At 41.5% G+C, this 19,742-nt stretch overlaps 1 non-coding gene across 1 annotated transcript; it reads left to right on the forward strand.

The window, feature by feature from the left end:
* Positions 1–5,353: 5,353 nt before the first annotated feature.
* On the forward strand, positions 5,354–5,428 carry Trnas-uga. The gene has a single exon. It is a non-coding gene; the product is annotated as a tRNA-Ser (tRNA).
* The last annotated feature ends 14,314 nt before the right edge of the window (positions 5,429–19,742 follow it).

Consider the following 19,742-nt stretch of genomic DNA (forward strand, 5'->3'; position numbering starts at 1 on the left):
ACGATCACGTAGATAACGTTGTGGGGAAAGCAAACCAAAGGCTGCAAATTATTGGCAGAACACTTACGAAGTGCCACAGGTCTACCAAACACTACGCTTGTCTTCTGGAGTATTGCCGAGCAGCGTGGGATCCGCATCGGGTAGCAGGGACGGAGCACATCGAAAAAGTTCAAAGAATGGCAGCTCGTTTCGTACTGTCGCGAAACAGGGGAGAGAGTGCCACGGGTATGATACGCGAATCGAAATAGCAATCGTTAAAACAAAGGCGTTTTTCGTTGTGGCAGGATCCTCCCACGAAATTTCAGTTTCCAACTCTCTCCTCAGAGCTTGAAAATGTTTTGTTGGTACCCATCTAAATAGGCAGAAATGATTATCACAATAAAGTAAGAAAAATCAGAGCTCATACGGAAAGGTTTAAATGTTCGTTTTTCCCGCACGCCGTTCAAAAGTGGAACGGTAGAAAAATAGCTTAAATGTGGTTCGGTGAACCCTCTGACAGGAACTTAACAGTGAACTGCAGAGTAATCATGTAGATGTAGTTTGGTTTCTCTTGCCCTATTGTGGGTAGGAGGCGACAGAACTCTCCTTGTGCCTTTGACACTAGGTCCAGCTGTTGATACATGTAGCGTGTTGGTGTCGGGTAGTCAAGATCTCGCCAAGCGAGTACCCGTTCTCATTTCCCGATGAACATCTGCAATCGGAACATGACTTAAAGAAGAAATGTGATTATATTTTAACGTCCGGTAGACGGCGAGGTCGTTAGGTGACAAGCGCACTTTGGTGCGCATATTGGTGGAGAGTAGGAAAGGAGGTCGGCCGTTTACAAAGGATCCAACCACGAATTTGCGATAAACGGTTACGAAGCTTTAGCGGACATAACGAAACATCAGCCGAACAGCACAGCAATTTCAGACGTAGTAGTGCATCGAAACACTTCCACAGGTTTAATGTTACAAGTGCAAAGTAACATTATTTTAGAAACAACTCAAACAAATGAACTCGGTATATGTGATATTTGTTTCGAGGGTGTTAAAATTCCTCTGCACCTCTATATTATGTCGAACTGACAAGATACTAGCTTATTGCAAACTATGTTACATGTTCTTGCGCAATCGAAAAGTAGGTTTTGCAGACGGTACTCTAGTTGTACACCGCGTCCATTACTGCAAGTCGTGCAGGTGGAGAGAACGAAGACGAAGCATCTGTGCCATCTGTTAGCCGCGCTAATTCGTTCCCCGGCTGTGTGCCGCATATGTGCTGACACAACAGATAACGCCACTCAAACAAAACAGGCTGGGATTTTCCTCTTTTGGCGCAATCAAAGTCGTAGATAATAATCAAAACTCTTTCAGAAATGAGAATACATTCGTGCTTTGTAAAATCCATCGAGAATCAAATATTTTTGTTGTTGTGTTCTTCAGTCCTGAGACTGGTTTGATGCAGCTCTCCATGCTACTATATCCTGTGCAAGCTGCTTCGTTTCCCAGTACGTGCTGCAGTCTACATCCTTCTGAATCTGCTTAGTGTATTCATCTCTTGGTCTCCCTCTACGATTTTTACCCTCCACGCTGCCCTCCAATGCTAAATTTGTGATCTCTTGATGCCTCAGAACATGTACTACCAACCGATCCCTTCTTCGAGTTAAGTTGTGCCACAAACTCCTCTTTTCCCCAATTCTATTCAATACCTCGAATTAAGTCGGGTGATGCTGAGGGAATTAGATTAGGAAATGAGACACTTAAAGTATTAAAGGAGTTTTGCTATTTGGGGAGCAAAATAACTTATGATGGTCGGAGTAGAGAGGATATAAAATGTAGACTGGCAATGGCAAGGAAAGCGTTTCTGAAGAAGAAATATTTATTAACATCGAGTATAGATTTAAGTGTCAGGAAGTCATTTCTGAAAGTATTTGTATGGAGTGTAGCCATGTATGGAAGTGAAACGTGGACGATAAATAGTTTAGACAAGAAGAGAATAGAAGCTTTCGAAATGTGGTGCTACAGAAGAGTGCTGAAGATTAGATGGGTAGATCACATAACTAATGAGGAGGTAGTGAATAGAATTGGGGAGAAGAGGAGTTTGTGGCACAATTTGACTAGAAGAAGGGATCGTTTGGTTGGACATGTTCTGAGACATCGAGGAATCACCAATTTAGTATTGGAGGGCAGAGTGGAGGGTAAAAATCGTAGAGGAAGACCAAGAGATGAATACACTAAGCAGATTCAGAAGGATGTAGGCTGCAGTAGGTACTGGGAGATGAAGAAGCTTGCACAGGATAGAGTAGCATGGAGAGCTGCATCAAACCAGTCTCAGGACTGAAGACCACAACAACAACAACCTCCTCATTAGTTATGAGATCTAAGGGATTACACTTACTACTAACTTAAACCAGAACGATGACATAGATAATGTTGTGGGTTAAGTGAACCAATGACTGCGCTTTATTGGCACAACATTTAGAAGATGCAACAGGTCTGCTAAAGAGACTACCTACATCACACTTGTCAATCCTTCTGCTACGCGGTGTGGAATCCGCAGCAGATTAAATTGACGGTGTACGCTGAAAGTGTTCAAAGAATGGTAGCTCGTTTTGCGTTATCGCGAAATAGGAGAGACAGTGTCACGAATATAACAGGCGAGTTGACCTGGAAATCATTAAAACAAAGGCGTTTTTCGTTGCGGCATGATCTTCTCATGAAATTTCAGTCCCCAGCTAAGTTGGTGCTCGCCTACATAGGGAGAAATGATCATTGTAATGAAGTAAGAGAAATCAGAGCTCGCTTGGAAAGTTTTAAGTATTCGTTTTTCCCGGACACTGTTCGAGAGTGGAACGGCAGAGAGATAGTTTGAAGGTGATTCAATGAATCCTCTGCTAGACACCTAACTGTGAACTGCAGAGTAGTTATGTAGACATAGCTGTAAACTCAGAAGTAGATGACGGAACTGTGGTCATTAATTTGATGATATGTGGAAAAACTTCGATCTACTTAAATTGGAGTGGTCGTACAGATGCATGAGATTACACCTATTTTGATAAATCATTGTGCAAGATCGTTTGGTCACACTAAAATCACAATGTACTGTAATCCAGGTTGAAATGATTTTGCTCACGAATCTAAAATTCCCCGAAATTTGATCAGATCCAACGACAAATGGAAAGGATAATTTCAAGCTGATTACATCTCTGCAACTCAAATTTTGAAGACCATAACGCTTGGTATGGGAAAATTTTAATTATTCATAAATATTTAACCTAAGCGCCTTTTTAGATTTCATTAGCAATGGAGAAGGAACAACAATTTATTGTAGTCTACGTACCATAGAAGTAATTTTATTCAGATGACCTCTCCGTTGCGTAAATTAGCTGTTTACTCCTTGTACAGAATTATCTGTGATAATTATATATTGTTAACTTCGTGATTTTTGTAGAATGAGGTTCGTGTTTTTATCTTATATTCTGGAAATTCGTAACGTTGGAAGCAACTACAATAGAATTCACGTTGTATCTCGAGTGGGGGAGAAAAGTGAAAATGCAGAATGAGTGGAATGTTAGTTTTTTTATTATGAATTGTAGCAAGAGTCTGAAACCCTATTCTGTACGTGAATCACAGTCGCATTTGAGAAAGTATTTTTTAACGGTAAAATGGAAGTATCATAAGCGGACGAACGTTTAGCCATCAACCGATGACAGTTGCCAATATTTCTGCTAAGAATTTGAAATTCTTATATGTACGCGTGTTAATGAACAAATACTTCTGCTATCAAGAACAAAGACAAATCCTGCAACGTCATAATTTTAGTACATGCGCCCTGCAAAATTAAGTAATAATGGCTTTTGTTTGTTTGGAGTTTCAGAATAGTGACCTAATTTTTGGAAGCACGGTATTAATGTACTTGTACGCAAGATTTTTAGAGAAGAGTAGCGGCATCGCACAAGTCTGGCAGCTTCAGAACAAAAGCGAAACTTTCTGGCCAGAGTACATAGCACTGCAGTCGTATGTAAGCTGTCAGAGTACGGCGTGGAAGATACGGGTAAGGATGATGTAAAATCGCGCCCGAAATAAGGTCTAAGGTAAAAACTAAGACTTTTTATGTAATTGTTGATCAAATGGTTTACTCTGATCAAAAAAAAAAATCTGCCTAATTATGATATAAGGATGATTTGAAAACAGAGTTGCTATCGAGCTTTGCGGAAAATCCCAAAATATCGAGACCGCCAGAAAAATGTATACTCACTGTAAGAAAGGAAAAGTATTACTTATGTGTTTATTTTACATATAATAATTGATCGCACATGTTGTATAACCTTTAGTTTAGCACATGGTTACTTTAAATGTTCAAAATGTTCACCGCTGGCGGCTATACGCAGTAACAGAACGATGAGCGGTCGCGGCAACTACGTCAGTGGAAACCGCTGCACATGTCGCTGTAATCCCCTGACGAAGTTCCTCCTGCATGCGTTGCTTGTGTCAATAGACGTTATCTTTCACAGTTTCCCACAAGTCCATAGGTGTTAGATCTGGCGACCGTGAAGGGAACTCAATGGGCCCTCTTCGTCCAATCCAATGCCCCGGAAAATTGTCATCTAGGAAAGCTCGTACAGCTAGGTGGTAGTGTGGTGGCGCACCGACCTGTTGGTAGAAGACCACTTCATCAGCTCCATAAAGCGCACGTATACCCGGCAAAATTGAGTTGCATAACATTTTCAGGTACCCTCTTCCAGTGACAGTAGCATAAAAGAAAAAGGGTCCTGCTACGCCTCTAGATGATAGTCCACACCACACGTGAACCCCTGGTAGATAGACTGTTTTATCCACATAAACATGCGGATTTACCGGTGCCCAGTACAAACTGTTATGCCGTTTCACGGTTCCATTAAATTTAAATTGTGCCTTGTCACTCCACTCTTCTTCGACACAAATTGTTCCTCATTAATCACCATTTGCTGATGCCCTTCGCAATACTGCATTCGGCGATCAGGATCGTCATCATTAATCGCGTGCAGTAATCGTGGAATGTAAACTTTCCACTTTGCAGATTTCAGAATTCTTCGTACATTGGTACTGCTATGAAACTTCCTGGCAGATTAAAACTGTGTGTCACACCAAGACACGAACTCGGGACCTTTGCCTTTCTCAGGCAAGTGCTCTACCAACTGAGCTACCCAAGCACGACTCACGCCCCATCCTCACAGCTTCACTTCTGCCAGGCTCTGGCTAAACCATGTCTCCGCAATATTCTTTCTTTCAGGAGTGCTAGTTCTGCAATGTTCGCAGGAGAGCTTCTGTAAAGTTTGGAAGGTAGGAGACGAGGCACTGGCAGAAGTGAAGCTGTGAGGACGGGGCGTGAGTCGTGCTTGGGTAGCTCAGTTGGTAGAGCACTTGCCCGTGAAAGGCAAAGGTCCCGAGTTCGAGTCTCGGTCCGGCACACAGTTTTAATCTGCCAGGAAGTTTCATATCAGCGCACACTCCGCTACAGAGTGAAAAATCTCATTCTGGACTAGTACTGCTAACCCCCACTTCATATGCACATTGCGTAGCAGACTTTTGTGAAAAATTAACAAACGTTTCCAACACGAGAGCCGCCGAAGCAGGACTTGTAGCTGTATGCTGTCTTCCTGATCTTCCTTTGTGGATATCGCAAATCGTCCTATGCAATTAAAACTTGACAGTGACACGTTTAATTGGTAAGCAGGTTGGTAGTTCTGTTTCAAACTCCTGTCTCCATTGACGTTGCACTTCAACGGCATTATCAAACTTGGAAAACCACTTCACAATACATTTTCGTTACTCGAATGTCAAGCGTGCCCGAACCATTGTGTTTTCTGAATACCGAGATGAAAGTACTACTAACATCTGTTGAGCCAAAGACCGTACTACGACACACTCATGACTCAAATCGAACAACAATATCGATCTCTCGACAGAACCTGACAAAGGGTGTACTCATTTTTCTGGCGGACTGTATAATAATCGATAATTTTGAAGGGAAGTGTGGGTCTGTATTTGAGATTAGTGCTCAGCTGTAATTGAAAACTGATGCACAAACATTGTCAGATGTCTAGGTACTTAGAGTAGGCAGTGCGAGTACGTAATAACATTATGTTGCAGTCAGTCTTGGAAACTTTGCACCGAATGTTTTCTAGCATTACAATAAGACTCAGAGCAGTTATTCTGAAGTATGAACCAATTGTTTCGAAGTGTGTACCCCATGTTTACTGATCTTAAAAATGATCTTAACTAAAACAAATTCTCACTCACTAAGGAATATAATAGAAGTGTTATTTCTTGAGGTTGTAAGCTAGAACAAAAGGTAGAGAAAGTGTAAGAAGACTGTATGTTTGGATTCAAGTGATGGCGATTCACTGTAACAAAAGGCTAGCGACGACTGTAGTAGCAGACAATAAAAGCTAGAGGAGCAGTGCGCGAAAGTTAAATCATCCCTAGAAGACGGATTATTTCAGGTGCAGGTGCGATGTATTGCTGAGCATGAAGGTCTAGAAGCCAAACATGCCGAAGGGCTGAAAGAAATTTATCGGAATATAGTGTGGCAGTCTTTTGGAGTCTGGTTCATGTACAGGTAAGGGTGTACCTGTGGAAAGTTTTCTAGTTAAGTGTAAGAATTTTTGCAAGTTTGAGTCATCAGGAATAGTTCGCCCAATAGATTGTTTTTAAAGACATTAGAGATGTTTTACTCAGTTATTGGAATGAAAAGAACTAGTCATCGTTTATGATCATTTAGATCTACATTTATACTCGACAAACAACTTTTCACTGTTTAGTGGACGTTACTTCTGATACCACTATACTCTTATACCTCTTTTCCCCGTTGAAGTGTCCGTCGAAGGCGATGCCAGAAATATACCCAGATATAAAATGAATATTAAGTTTGTTGTAGCACATAGAAACAATATTCTCTGAGGGGAGTTACACTACTGGCCATTAAAATTGCTACACCATGAAGATGACGTGCTACAGACGCGAAATTTAACCGACAGGAAGAAGATGCTGTGATTAGCTTTGCAGAGCATTCTCACAAAGTTGGCGCCGGTGGCGACACCTACAATGTGCTGCCACGAAGGAAAGTTTCCAACCGATTTCTCATACACAAACAGCAGTTGGCCGGCGTTGCCTGGTGAAACGTTGTTTAGATGCCTTGTGTAAGGAGGAGAAATGCGTACCATAACGTTTCTCACTTCGATAAAGGTCGAATTGTAGCCTATCGCGATTGCGGTTTATCGTATCGCGACATTGCTGCTCGCGTTGGTCGACATCCAATGACTGTTAGCAGAATATGGAATCGGTGGGTTCAAGAGGATAATACGGAACGCCGTGCTGGATCCCAACGGCCTCGTATCACTAGCAGTCGAGATGACAGGCATCTTATCCGCATGGCTGTAACGGATCGTGCAGCCACGTCTCGATCCCTGAGTCAACAGATGGGGACGTTTGCAAGACAACAACCATCTGCACCAACAGTTCGACGATGTTTGCAGAAGTATGGACTATCATCTCGGAGACCATGGCTGCGATTACCCTTGACGCTGCATCACAGACAGGAGCGCCTGCAATGGTGTACTCAAAGACGAACCTGGGTGCACGAATGGCGAAACGACATTTTTTTGGGTGAATCCATGTTCTGTTTACAGCGTCATGATGGTCGCATCCGTGTTTGGTGACATGGCGGTGAACGCACATTGAAAGCGTGTATTCGTCATCGCCATACTGGCGTATCACCTGGCGTAATGGTATGGGGTGCCATTGGTTACACGTCTCTGTCACCTCTTGTTCGCAATGACGGCACTTTGAACAGTGGACGTTACATTTCAGATGTGTTACGACCCGTGACTCTACCCTTCATTCGATCCCTGCGAAACCCTACATTTCAGCAGGATAATGCATCACAGCATGTTGCAGGTCCTGTACGGGCCTTTCTGGATACAGAAAATGTTCGACTGCTGCCCTGGCCAGCACATTCTCCAGATCTCTCACCAATTTGAAACGTCTGGTCAATGGTGGCAGAGCAATTGGCTCGTCACAATACGCTAGTCACTACTCTCGAGGAACTGTGGTATCGTGTTGAAGCTGCATGGGCAGCTGTACCTGTACACGCCATCCAAGCTCTGTCTGACTCAATGCCCAGGCGTATCAAGGCCGTTATTACGGCCAGAGGTGGTTGTTCTGGGTACTGATTTTTCAGGATCTATGCACCCAAATTGCGTGAAAATGTAATCACATGTCAGTTCTAGTATAATATATTTGTCCAATGAATACCCATTTATCATCTCCAGTTCTTCTTGGTGTAGCAATTTTATGGCCAGTACTGTAGTTTTGAACTAATAATTGAAAACAAGTCAGTTATTCGACACTGAAAGAACATTAATAAAATCTGAAGACTTGAAAATGTCAGGGTAAATTGAAAGCTTCAAAATTCACTGTCCATGCACTAAGCGTGCCAAAGTCCAGAAGGGATCTGCAAAAGTTATAGTCGTAAGACGACAAGAAAAATTTGAAGTCCCAAGAGGATGAGCGAAAGTCCCAAAGGGTTGCATGAAAGTTTAAATCTGGTGCATTGTTGATGAAAAGCAGTGATAAATAGTACTAAGTCCAATTGTATGTCACGTCAGAGAGCATGTTTCATCGATGTGGGGGCCATGAATGTGTAGGTCCATACCTGGCAGTTCCTAGAGGCGAGGTCGGTGTGGACGATGGCGCCATCGTGGCAGCGGCTACAGAGCAGATTCTGTTCGTGGGAATGCTTTCTCAATTGCAGTCTGGCCCAGGAAACTCACTCAGAGAGAACTGGTGGAGCACAGCTCAGGTGCTGTCCTAAATACTATCTGGGCACCAGGATACTGCAAGTCCTACTTTTGGCCATGAGGAAAGAAAGTCTGTGGGGCCAGTGACCTCTGGCTGCATTTGGGTTGCTGCCTGGTGGCCAGACAGAGCACAGCCATACATTGTCTCTCGTCTTAAAATCATCCCCTGTGACGTCTGTGCCAGCATAACCTGTTGGTTGCTGGCTCAGTAGGCACAAGGCCTGGACACAGCACGTGCTCTATTCGCGATTAGCGCTTGGGAAATATTGGTGACAGTATGAAACTTCCAGGCAGATTAAAACTGTGTGCCGGACCGAGACTCGAACTCGGGTCCAGAGTTCGAGTCTCGGTCCAGCACACAGTTTTAATCTGCCAGGAAATTTCATATCAGCGCACACTCCGCTGCAGAGTGGAAAATCTCATTCCGGATTGTTGACAGTAACCGACTACATCAGCTCTAATTTCATTGCTTTTCTCGTTGCGATAATTTCATAAGATGTATGTAGAAGGAAATAGTATGTCACCTCACTCTTCCTGCAACTTACTCTCTAAGAATTTCAGTAGAAAACCTCACCTCGATGTACAAAGCTTCTATTTTAGCACCTGCCACTGGAATTTGTTGAGCATCTCCATAACGTTCTTGTTATGACTAAATAATCGTGTGGTGAAAGGTGTCGCTCTTCATTGGATCTTCTCTATTTCTTCGATTAATCCAACCTGGAAATGATCCCAGGCTGATGAACAACATTCAATAATCGGTAGAATATGCCACTACTTTTATGGATGAGTTACATTTCCTTTAGATTCTTCCAATAAATCGCAGGCTCACGTCTTCCTTTCCCATAATTTGTTTTGTGTGCTGATTACGCATTAGATCTCGCTAGCTGCTTGCTGCTAGATGTTTTACAGCAATCCCTGTGACTTATTGTCAATAGTACAGGGTTATTACAAATGATTGAAGCTATTTCACAGCTCTACAATAACTTTATTATTTGAGATATTTTCACAATGCTTTGCACGCACATACAAAAACTCAAAAAGTTTTTTTAGGCATTCACAAATGTTCGATATGTGCCCCTTTAGTGATTCGGCAGACATCGAGCCGATAATCAAGTTCCTCCCACACTCGGCGCAGCATGTCCCCATCAATGAGTTCGAAAGCATCGTTGATGCGAGCTCGCAGTTCTGGCACGTCTCTTGGTAGAGGAGGTTTAAACACTGAATCTTTCACATAACCCCACAGAAAGAAATCGCACGGGCTTAAGTCGGGACAGTGTGGAGGCCATGACATGAATTGCTGAGCATGATCTCCACCACGACCGATCCATCGGTTTTCCAATCTTCTGTTTAAGAAATGCCGAACATCACGATGGAAGTGCAGTGGAGCACCATCCTGTTGAAAGATGAAGTCGGCGCTGTCGGTCTCCAGTTGTGGCATGCGCCAATTTTCCAGCATGTCCAAATACACGTGTCCTGTAACGTTTTTTTCGCAGAAGAAAAAGGGGCCGTAAACTTTAAACCGTGAGGCATCCCGAAGCTTTAAACTGCGCATACCATCGCCGAATGGAGTTAGCAGTTGGTGGATCTTTGTTGAACTTCGTCCTGAAGTGTTGTTGCACTGTTATGACTGACTGATGTGAGTGCATTTCAAGCACGACATACGCTTTCTCGGCTCCTGTCGCCATTTTGTCTCACTGCGCTCTCGAGCGCTCTGGCGGCAGAAGCCTGAAGTGCGGCTTCAGCCGAACAAAACTTTATGAGTTTTTCTACGTATCTGTAGTGTGTCGTGACCATATGTCAATGAATGGAGCTACAGTGAATTTATGAAATCGCTACAATCATTTGTAATAGCCCTGTATAATCGAACTATAGTGGATTTTTCCAGAATGAGATTTTCATTCTGCAGCGGAGTGTGCGCTGATATTAAACTTCCTGGCAGATTAAAACTGTGAGCCGGACCGAGACTCGAATTCGGGACCTGTGCCTTTGCGGGCAAGTGCTCTACTATCTGAGCTACCCAAGCACGACTCACGCCCGGTCCTCACAGCTTTACTTCTGCCAGTACTCGTCTCCTACCTCCCAAACTTTACAGAAGCTCTCCTGCGAATCTTGCAGAACTAGCGCTCCTGAAAGAAAGGATGTTGCGGAACATGGCTTAGCCATGTTCTGCAAGGTTCGCAGGAGAGCTCCCGTAAAGTTTGGAAGGTAGGAGACGAGTACTGGCAGAAGTAAAGCAGTGAGGACATGGCGTGAGTCGTGCTTCGGTAGTTCAGATGGTAGAGCACTTGCCAGACAAAGGTTCCGAGTTCGAGTCTCGGTCCGGCACACAGTATTAATGTGCCAGGAAGTTTTTACAGTGGATTTCATTCATAATACCTTACATTTGTCTATGTCCTGGGTCAACTGGCAGTCCATGCACCAGTCATCCATCCTCTGCAGATCGTTCCTCAGAAGATCTTTTATGTAAACTGTCAACAGGAATGATCCTACCACACATTCTTTGGAGTATTCCTGAAATTGCCTTTACATCCATCAAATTTTTTTATGATAAGATAGAGTGTTGAGTTCTGTCTGCAAGGAAGTACTGAACCTAATCACAAATCTGTCCCATATTCGGTGAGCTCGTATTTTTTTCGGTAAATGAGTGTGGAACTCTATAAGACTCCTTTCTAAAGCCAAAGAATACTACGTCAACATGGGCACTGGCGTTCTAGGTGTTGTGGCCGAAGAGAGTAGCTGAGTTTCTTAAGGGTATGACTATTTTACACAAAAGTGATTTCGGAAATTACCGTTTGGACTTACTGTATCTTCAGCAACATTCATTCGTAGTTTAAACTAAATTTTACCTGTTTATCTTCGTGACAATATTACTTCATATGTTGACGATATTCTTATTGCTAAACATTCTTGGAGTGAGCACAACAAAATTTTGGATTCATTATTACGTATCTTTGCGAGAGTTGGCATTACAGTGAACTTGGAAAAATCTGAATTTGGTCGTTCTCAGGTGAAATTTCTCGGTCACATTATTTCTACAGAAGGTATTCTTCCTGATCCAGAAAAACTAGACGCTATTCGTAATTATGCTGTTCCTTCCACAAAACGTGATGTTCGTAGTTTCCTTGGTGTCTGTAATTTATTTAGACGCTTTGTTAGATTGGACGATTTGGCCACACCTCGTTTATGTGAACTATCTGGAAAGAATTCTAATTGGTGTTGGGATGAGGAAGCTCAATCAGAATTTGAACAACTTCGTAATGCTTTAGTTGCTGCTCCACTTCTTTCACATCCGGATTTATCTAAAGATTTCTGTTTGGCGACGGACTCATCATACAAAGGCCTAGGTGCACACTTATTTCAAGAGATAGAAGATAACGACGTTGTAGTACAGAAAACTATTGCCGATCTGTTCTTGCCAAATGCAAATTATGTCAAAAGGCTAAGCCGCCAACTATTTCTCACAGAGCACCGTTGTTTCCTATCAATCCAGCGAAATTAAAGGAGATGGGTGCAGTCGATTTGCTCGGTCCAGTGGTTCGTTTACTAATGGTTTTGCGTACATTTTCGTAGCAGTGGAACTGACATCAAAATATGTGTGTTTTACACCTTTACGCAAAGCAACAGCTCGTTCAGTATCTAATGCTTTCATCAAACATTTTCTTAAAGAAGTGGGTCATGTTGATAAGGTTATATCAGATAATGGATCACAGTTTCGCTCTAAAATATGGCTTCGCACTCTACGGTTTCGTAAGATTAAACCAATTTTCATTTCACTTTTTCACCCTCAATCTAACGCTTCAGAGAGATGGATGAAGGAAATCAATAAATTGTGTCGTCTTTATCGTCATCAGAATCACAGAACTTGGGATCAGTATCTTCATATTTTTCAAAACATTCTGAATGAACTCCCTAATGATTCAACTTCTTTACCGCCTATACTGATATTAAAAAACAAAGCACCGACAAATCGCATTTCTGAAATCGTTCCTTTTCCGCCTACACGGAAACTGCGGCATTCTGAAGTTTTGAACCTGGCTCTGCAAAATATTGCATCTGCGGCTGCTAGAAGAGTGAAATCAGCTAAGCGTCCTGGTCGTTTAAAAATCTTGTCAGTTGGTCAAAAGGTGTTAATTAGGTCTCAACGTTTGTCTCACAAAGGAAAAGGCTTGTGTCGCAAATTTTTTCTGCTTTATAACGGTCCATATAGAGTTCGCAAAATTATTCATGATAACACTGTCGAAGCAGAAACTCTTAAATCTCGACGCTCTAAGGGAATACATCATATATCTAACGTTAAAATTTTTGTGGAATGGCATACTTTTGAGAAACTAACAGCTACATGTAAACATGCAGAGAATACAAGGATACCGCGCTGTGTTTTGGCGGCGGCACATTCTCAAAGCAACAGTCAAGTCTGCGCGCCGCACAAGGCAGTCGTTGACCGCAAACAATTACTTCCTACGTCACGCGCCTACAGCTGATCGAGCGCTCAGTGCGAATGCACTGACAGCCATAAACAAATTCACAGTCTAATTTCTCCGATTAAATTCAGTATAAAGCTATAATGACTTGATGAATTATGTTATTAACGTTCAGTATTTTTCAGGATACGGTTATATAAAATATTTAAGAACTTCAGGTAAATTCTGTGTCTGTCCGACGTTAAGAGGACTTGCTATCGAGAAAATTTCAGGAAGAATGTTATTTCGAAGAAAAAAGTAATAAACTAAAAAGGTAACTGTTAATTGAGTTTATTTTTCAGGTAACATATTTCCACTTAGGTACATACTTTAGACGTAATTTGCTGCTCGCGATTACGTGATTCATACTTTATGCTAAATTTCATGTTCTATGAATTTACTTGTGAAGCGACGTGCTTGCGTACATTAACTGATTTTGACAATGATTGATTAATGAACAGGGTTGTTATTTGTATATATTATGCATCGCTTGGCTACACTGCTTTTTCACTGATGTCATATTTTTTTATTATTTGCCTGCTGCGCTTATTTATTTAAATTATAATTGTCACCTGATTAATTGTGCTGACTGTGATTATGTATGTAGGTTACACTTTGTGATTTATCTGCTTGCGCCTTTATGTTTACTTATTAAGATTACATATGAACATTTATTTGCTTATTCTGATATGATGCTAATGATCTGTTTATTATGTAAGATATATGTTTGCTGCTGTGCGTATGGATTGCATATTTATACATTTCTGTTTGTTGTCATAACTATTCTTTAATTTGCTGTATACAGAAATGCTGATATACATTGTACGAACATGGAGTTTAGGTCACACTATGGTATTAATTATAGATTGTTTGCTTGGCAGAGCCTCATTATAGGAATTGTGCTGCATCCACTTGTTGACATTCTGTTCTCCACTGGTATATTTACTCGCTATTGCATGTTTTGCTTACGCTCAGTGCTTTATATTTTAAGATAAGAAAATGAACTGCTATAATTCGACGAACGACATTAGTACAAGAAACTTCATAGAAGTCACATGAGCTGAGGTTTGATGAAAGCTGTATAAATTTATGCTAATAGGAAGGAAGCTAACGACATGACATACCAACACTAGGGTTAGACCATTGACAGTTATTACACTGCATTCTTTGTGAGCAATTGAAATAGCAAGTGACACTTGACACAAAAATACTCCACATGTTTGCTTCTGCCATGATTCTTGAAGTGGTGTACACACTGTGAAATATTATGATCATTCACACTCCGTAATCGTACTTAATTACTGAGAGTTATTTGAACTAAAGGCTGTTAGAGGTCATGTATGCATTTCTTTTGTTTAATGATGGACAAGGTAACCAAAATGTATTTTATAATTCATAATGAGTAGAAGATTTGGCTCAGGTGGACTACACAGAGGTTGCGTGTGGACATTGTGTCTTCGGATTGTATGGGATGATGAACTGAAGTTTGCACTAAGATTTTATCTGTACTTGTTCGAGGAGACTGACTAGAGGAAAGAGTTGTTATGGAAGTGAAATGATATTGGCGATAAGGTTTATATGTATCGACGTACTGAAGAGGTATTATTGAGGTATTGAGATTATGTAAAGTTGATGATTATTGGAGATTTGGTGGACAAGAGGTAAGGTAAATGATATTGAAGATAAGGTTTATATGTATCGACGTAAGAGGTATTATTGAAGTATTAAGATTATGTGATGCTAATGATTATTGGAGTTTTGGTGGATAAGAGGTAAAGTAAGTGATGAGCATATTTTTTTTGTTGGTTTTATGGAACAAGGATGAAGATAGCAGACTAGAACACTAAAGTGGAAGGAAGATTGTCTACACACACTTTGTTAAATCAATAAGCAGTACATCTTTTTTTTTTTTTTTTTTTTTTTTTTTTGAGAGAGGAAGTAATTGCACATCTTGGCTCACTGACAGTTGTTCAGCAACCATACATTTTGATCTGGCTTGGCAAACATTGGTCTTGACATGATGACTATGACTTTGACTAACTATTATTGACTGTTATACATTGCTGCCACTACTACTTGATACACATGATGAACATCAAATTTTGACAGAATTGCATTTACACAGTTAACACTATTCAATTACACAGTAGCACTTAATGTGGATGAAAGATGAGTGAGTGTGTTTTGTGTGTTTTCCCTTCCTAATCCCAAATAATTGGTACCAACCTATCTCCTAAATATTATTTTATTTGTTTGTTGTGGCTTGCACTGACACCCATAAATATTATAGGTTTACTGATATTTGTGTATTTGTAATAGTTAATATGACAATTATCTGATATGATTTGTGTGTTTATTATAATTTGTTTGTTTAGTGTAAGAGTAATGATAATAATTTTGTAAAAGCAATTGTGTGTGCATTCAAACTGTTGATCACACCTGCACCTGTTCAACATTGATGTGTGACACTTAGAAATGTTTAATTTCTGCTGATGAACTGTGTGATTAGTGATAGTGAATATTATGGACTGTTACCTGCACTTTTTCTACATGATTGGTGCCACTAGGACATGTTTAATTTCTGCTTATAAACTCTGATGAACAGTGTGATTAGTGATAGTGAATATTATGGACTGCTGTCTGGACCTGCTCTTCATTGCTAGGTGCCACTGATGATCTGCTTCTACTGAAATAATGTCACTTGTTGCTTTCTGCACCTGCTCAACATTGTTGGGTGCCACTGATGGACTGCTTCTATTGAAATAATGTCACTTGTTGGCGTCTGCACCTGTTCAACATTGCTGGGTGCCACTGATGGAACTGTTTCTACTGAAATAATGTCACTTGTTGGTGTCTGCACCTGTTCAACATTGCTGGGTGCAACTGATGGAACTGCTTCTACTGAAATAATGTCACTTGTTGCTGTCTGCACCTGCTCAACATTGCTGGGTACCACTGATGGACTGATTCTACTGAAATAATGTCACTTGTTGCTGTCTGCACCTGTTCAACATTGCTGGGTGCCACTGTTGGAACTGCTTCTACTGACATAATGTCACTTGTTGGTGTCTGCACCTGTTCAACATTGCTGGGTGCCACTAATGGAACTGCTTCTACTGAAATGATATCACTTGTTGGTGTCTGCACCTACACAACATTGCTGGGTGCCACTAATGGAACTGTTTCCGCTGAATGATGTCACTTGTTGGTGTCTGCACCTGTTCAACATTACTGGGTGCCACTGATGGAACTGTTTCTACTGAAATAATGTCACTTGTTGGTGTCTGCACCTGTTCAACATTACTGGGTGCCACTGATGGAACTGCGTCTACTAAAATGATGTCACTTGTTGGTATTTGCACCTGTTGACCATTGCTGGGTGCTACTGCTGGAACTATCAACTACCTGTTTTTTTTGTTTTTTTTTAATCATTGAAAGCATTTTATGTGAACATTTGTATAAACTGATTAAAAGCAATTGTGTGTGCATTCAAACTGTTGTTCACACCTGCACCTGTTCAACATTGATGTGTGACACTTAGAAATGTTTAATTTCTGCTGATGAACTGTGTGATTAGTGATAGTGAATATTATGGACTGTTACCTGCACTTTTTCAACATAATGGGTGCAACTTAGAAATGATTAATTTTTGCTGCTGAACTGTGTGATTAGGATAGTGAATATTATGGACTGTTACTTGCACTTTTTCTACATGATTGGTGCCACTAGGACATGTTTAATTTCTGCTTATAAACTCTGATGAACAATGTGATTAGTGATAGTGAATATTATGGACTGCTGTCTGGACCTGCTCTTCATTGCTAGGTGCCACTGATGAACTGCTTCTACTGAAATAATGTCACTTGTTGCTGTCTGCACCTGTTCAACATTACTGGGTGCCACAGATGGAACTGCTTCTATTGAAATGATGTCACTTGTTGGTGTCTGCACCTGTTCAACATTGCTGGGTGCAACTGATGGAACTGCTTTTATTGAAATGATGGCACTCGTTGGTGTCTGCACCTGTTCAACATTTCTGGGTGCAACTGATTGAACTGCTTCTATTGAAATTATGTCACTTGTTGGTGTCTGCACCTGTTCAACATTGCTGGGTGCCACTAATGGAACTGCTTCTACTGAAATGATGTTACTTCTTGCTGTCTGCACCTGCTCAACATTGCTGGGTGCCACTGATGAAACTTTTTCTACCGACATAATGTCACTTGTTGCTGTCTGCACCTGCTCAACATTGCTGGGTGCCACTATTGGAACTGCTTCTACTGAAATGATGTTACTTCTTGCTGTCTGCACCTGCTCAACATTGCTGGGTGCCACTATTGGAACTGCTTCTACTGAAATGATGTCACTTGTTGCTGTCTGCACCTGCTCAACATTGCTGGGTGACACTGAGGGACTGATTCTACTGAAATAATGTCACTTGTTGCTGTCTGCACCTGTTCAACATTGCTGGGTGCCACTGTTGGAACTGCTTCTACTGAGATAATGTCACTTGTTGCTGTCTGCACCTGTTCAACATTGCTGGGTGCCACTAATGGAACTGCTTCTACTGAAATGATATCACTTGTTGGTGTCTGCACCTACTCAACATTGCTGGGTGCCACTAATGGAACTGTTTCCGCTGAATGATGTCGCTTGTTGGTTTCTGCACCTGTTCAACATTGCTGGGTGCCACTGATGGACTGCTTCTGCTGAGATAATGTCACTTGTTGGTGTCTGCACCTGTTCAACAATTCTGGGTGCCACTAATGGAATTGCTTCTGCTGAAAGTGTTCACTTGTTGGTGTCTGCACCTGTTCAACAATGCTGGGCGCCACTGATGGAACTGTTTCTACTGAAATAATGTCACTTGTTGGTGTCTGCACCTGTTCAACATTACTGGGTGCCACTGTTGGAACTGCTTCTACTGAAATAATGTCACTTGTTGGTGTCTGCACCTGTTCAACATTACTGGGTGCCACTGTTGGAACTGCTTCTACTGAAATAATGTCACTTGTTGCTGTCTGCACCTGTTCAACATTACTGGGTGCCACTATTGGAACTGCTTCTAGTGAAATGATGTCACTTGTTGGTGTCTGCACCTGTTCAACATTACTGGGTGCCACTGATGGACTGATTCTACTGAAATAATGTCACTTGTTGCTGTCTGCACCTGTTCAACATTGCTGGGTGCCACTGTTGGAACTGCTTCTACTGAGATAATGTCACTTGTTGCTGTCTGCACCTGTTCAACATTGCTGGGTGCCACTAATGGAACTGCTTCTACTGAAATGATATCACTTGTTGGTGTCTGCACCTACTCAACATTGCTGGGTGCCACTAATGGAACTGTTTCCGCTGAATGATGTCGCTTGTTGGTTTCTGCACCTGTTCAACATTTCTGGGTGCCACTGATGGACTGCTTCTACTGACATAATGTCACTTGTTGGTGTCTGCACCTGTTCAACAATGCTGGGTGCCACTAATGGAACTGCTTCTGCTGAAAGATGTCACTTGTTGGTGTCTGCACCTGTTCAACATTGCTGGGCGCCACTGATGGAACTGTTTCTACTGAAATAATGTCACTTGTTGGTGTCTGCACCTGTTCAACATTACTGGGTGCCACTTTTGGAACTTCTTCTACTGAAATAATGTCACTTGTTGCTGTCTGCACCTGTTCAACATTACTGGGTGCCACTGATGGAACTGCTTCTACTAAAATGATGTCACTTGTTGGTATTTGCACCTGTTGACCATTGCTAGGTGCTACTGCTGGAACTGTCAACTACTTGTTTTTTTTTTTTTTTTTTTTAATCATTGAAAGCATTTTATGTGAACATTTGTATAAACTGATTTTTTTGTGTATTGTGTAAACTATGTATTATGTAAAGTCACATGTATGAAAGAATTTGTATTGCTTACTGTATTTTTTATATTAGGTTATTGAAAGGTCAGTGCAAAGCCAAAATTTTATCTAATTATGTGATCAGAATGAGATTTTCACTCTGCAGCGGAGTGTGCGCTGATATGAAACTTCCTGGCAGATTAAAACTGTGTGCCCGACCGAGACTCGAACTCGGGACCTTTGCCTTTCGCGGGCAAGTGCTCTAGCAACTGAGCTACCGAAGCACGACTCACGTCCGGTACTCACAGCTTTACTTCGGCCAGTACCTCGTCTCCTACCTTCCAAACTTTACAGAAGCTCTCCTGCGAAACATGCAGAACTAGCACTCCTGAAAGAAAGGATATTGCGGAGACATGGCTTAGCCACAGCCTGGGGGATGTACCGGACGTGAGTCGTGCTTCGGTAGCTCAGTTGGTAGAGCACTTGCCCGCGAAAGGCAAAGGTCCCGAGTTCGAGTCTCGGTCGGGCACACAGTTTTAATCTGCCAGGAAGTTTAATTATGTGATATTTACGTATTAATATTATCTTTTAATTTTGTCTGTATTTTTGTGGACGAATTTGG

This window comes from Schistocerca americana, chromosome 7 (genome assembly GCF_021461395.2).
Source record: "Schistocerca americana isolate TAMUIC-IGC-003095 chromosome 7, iqSchAmer2.1, whole genome shotgun sequence".
NCBI classification, from domain to species: Eukaryota; Metazoa; Arthropoda; class Insecta; order Orthoptera; family Acrididae; genus Schistocerca; species Schistocerca americana.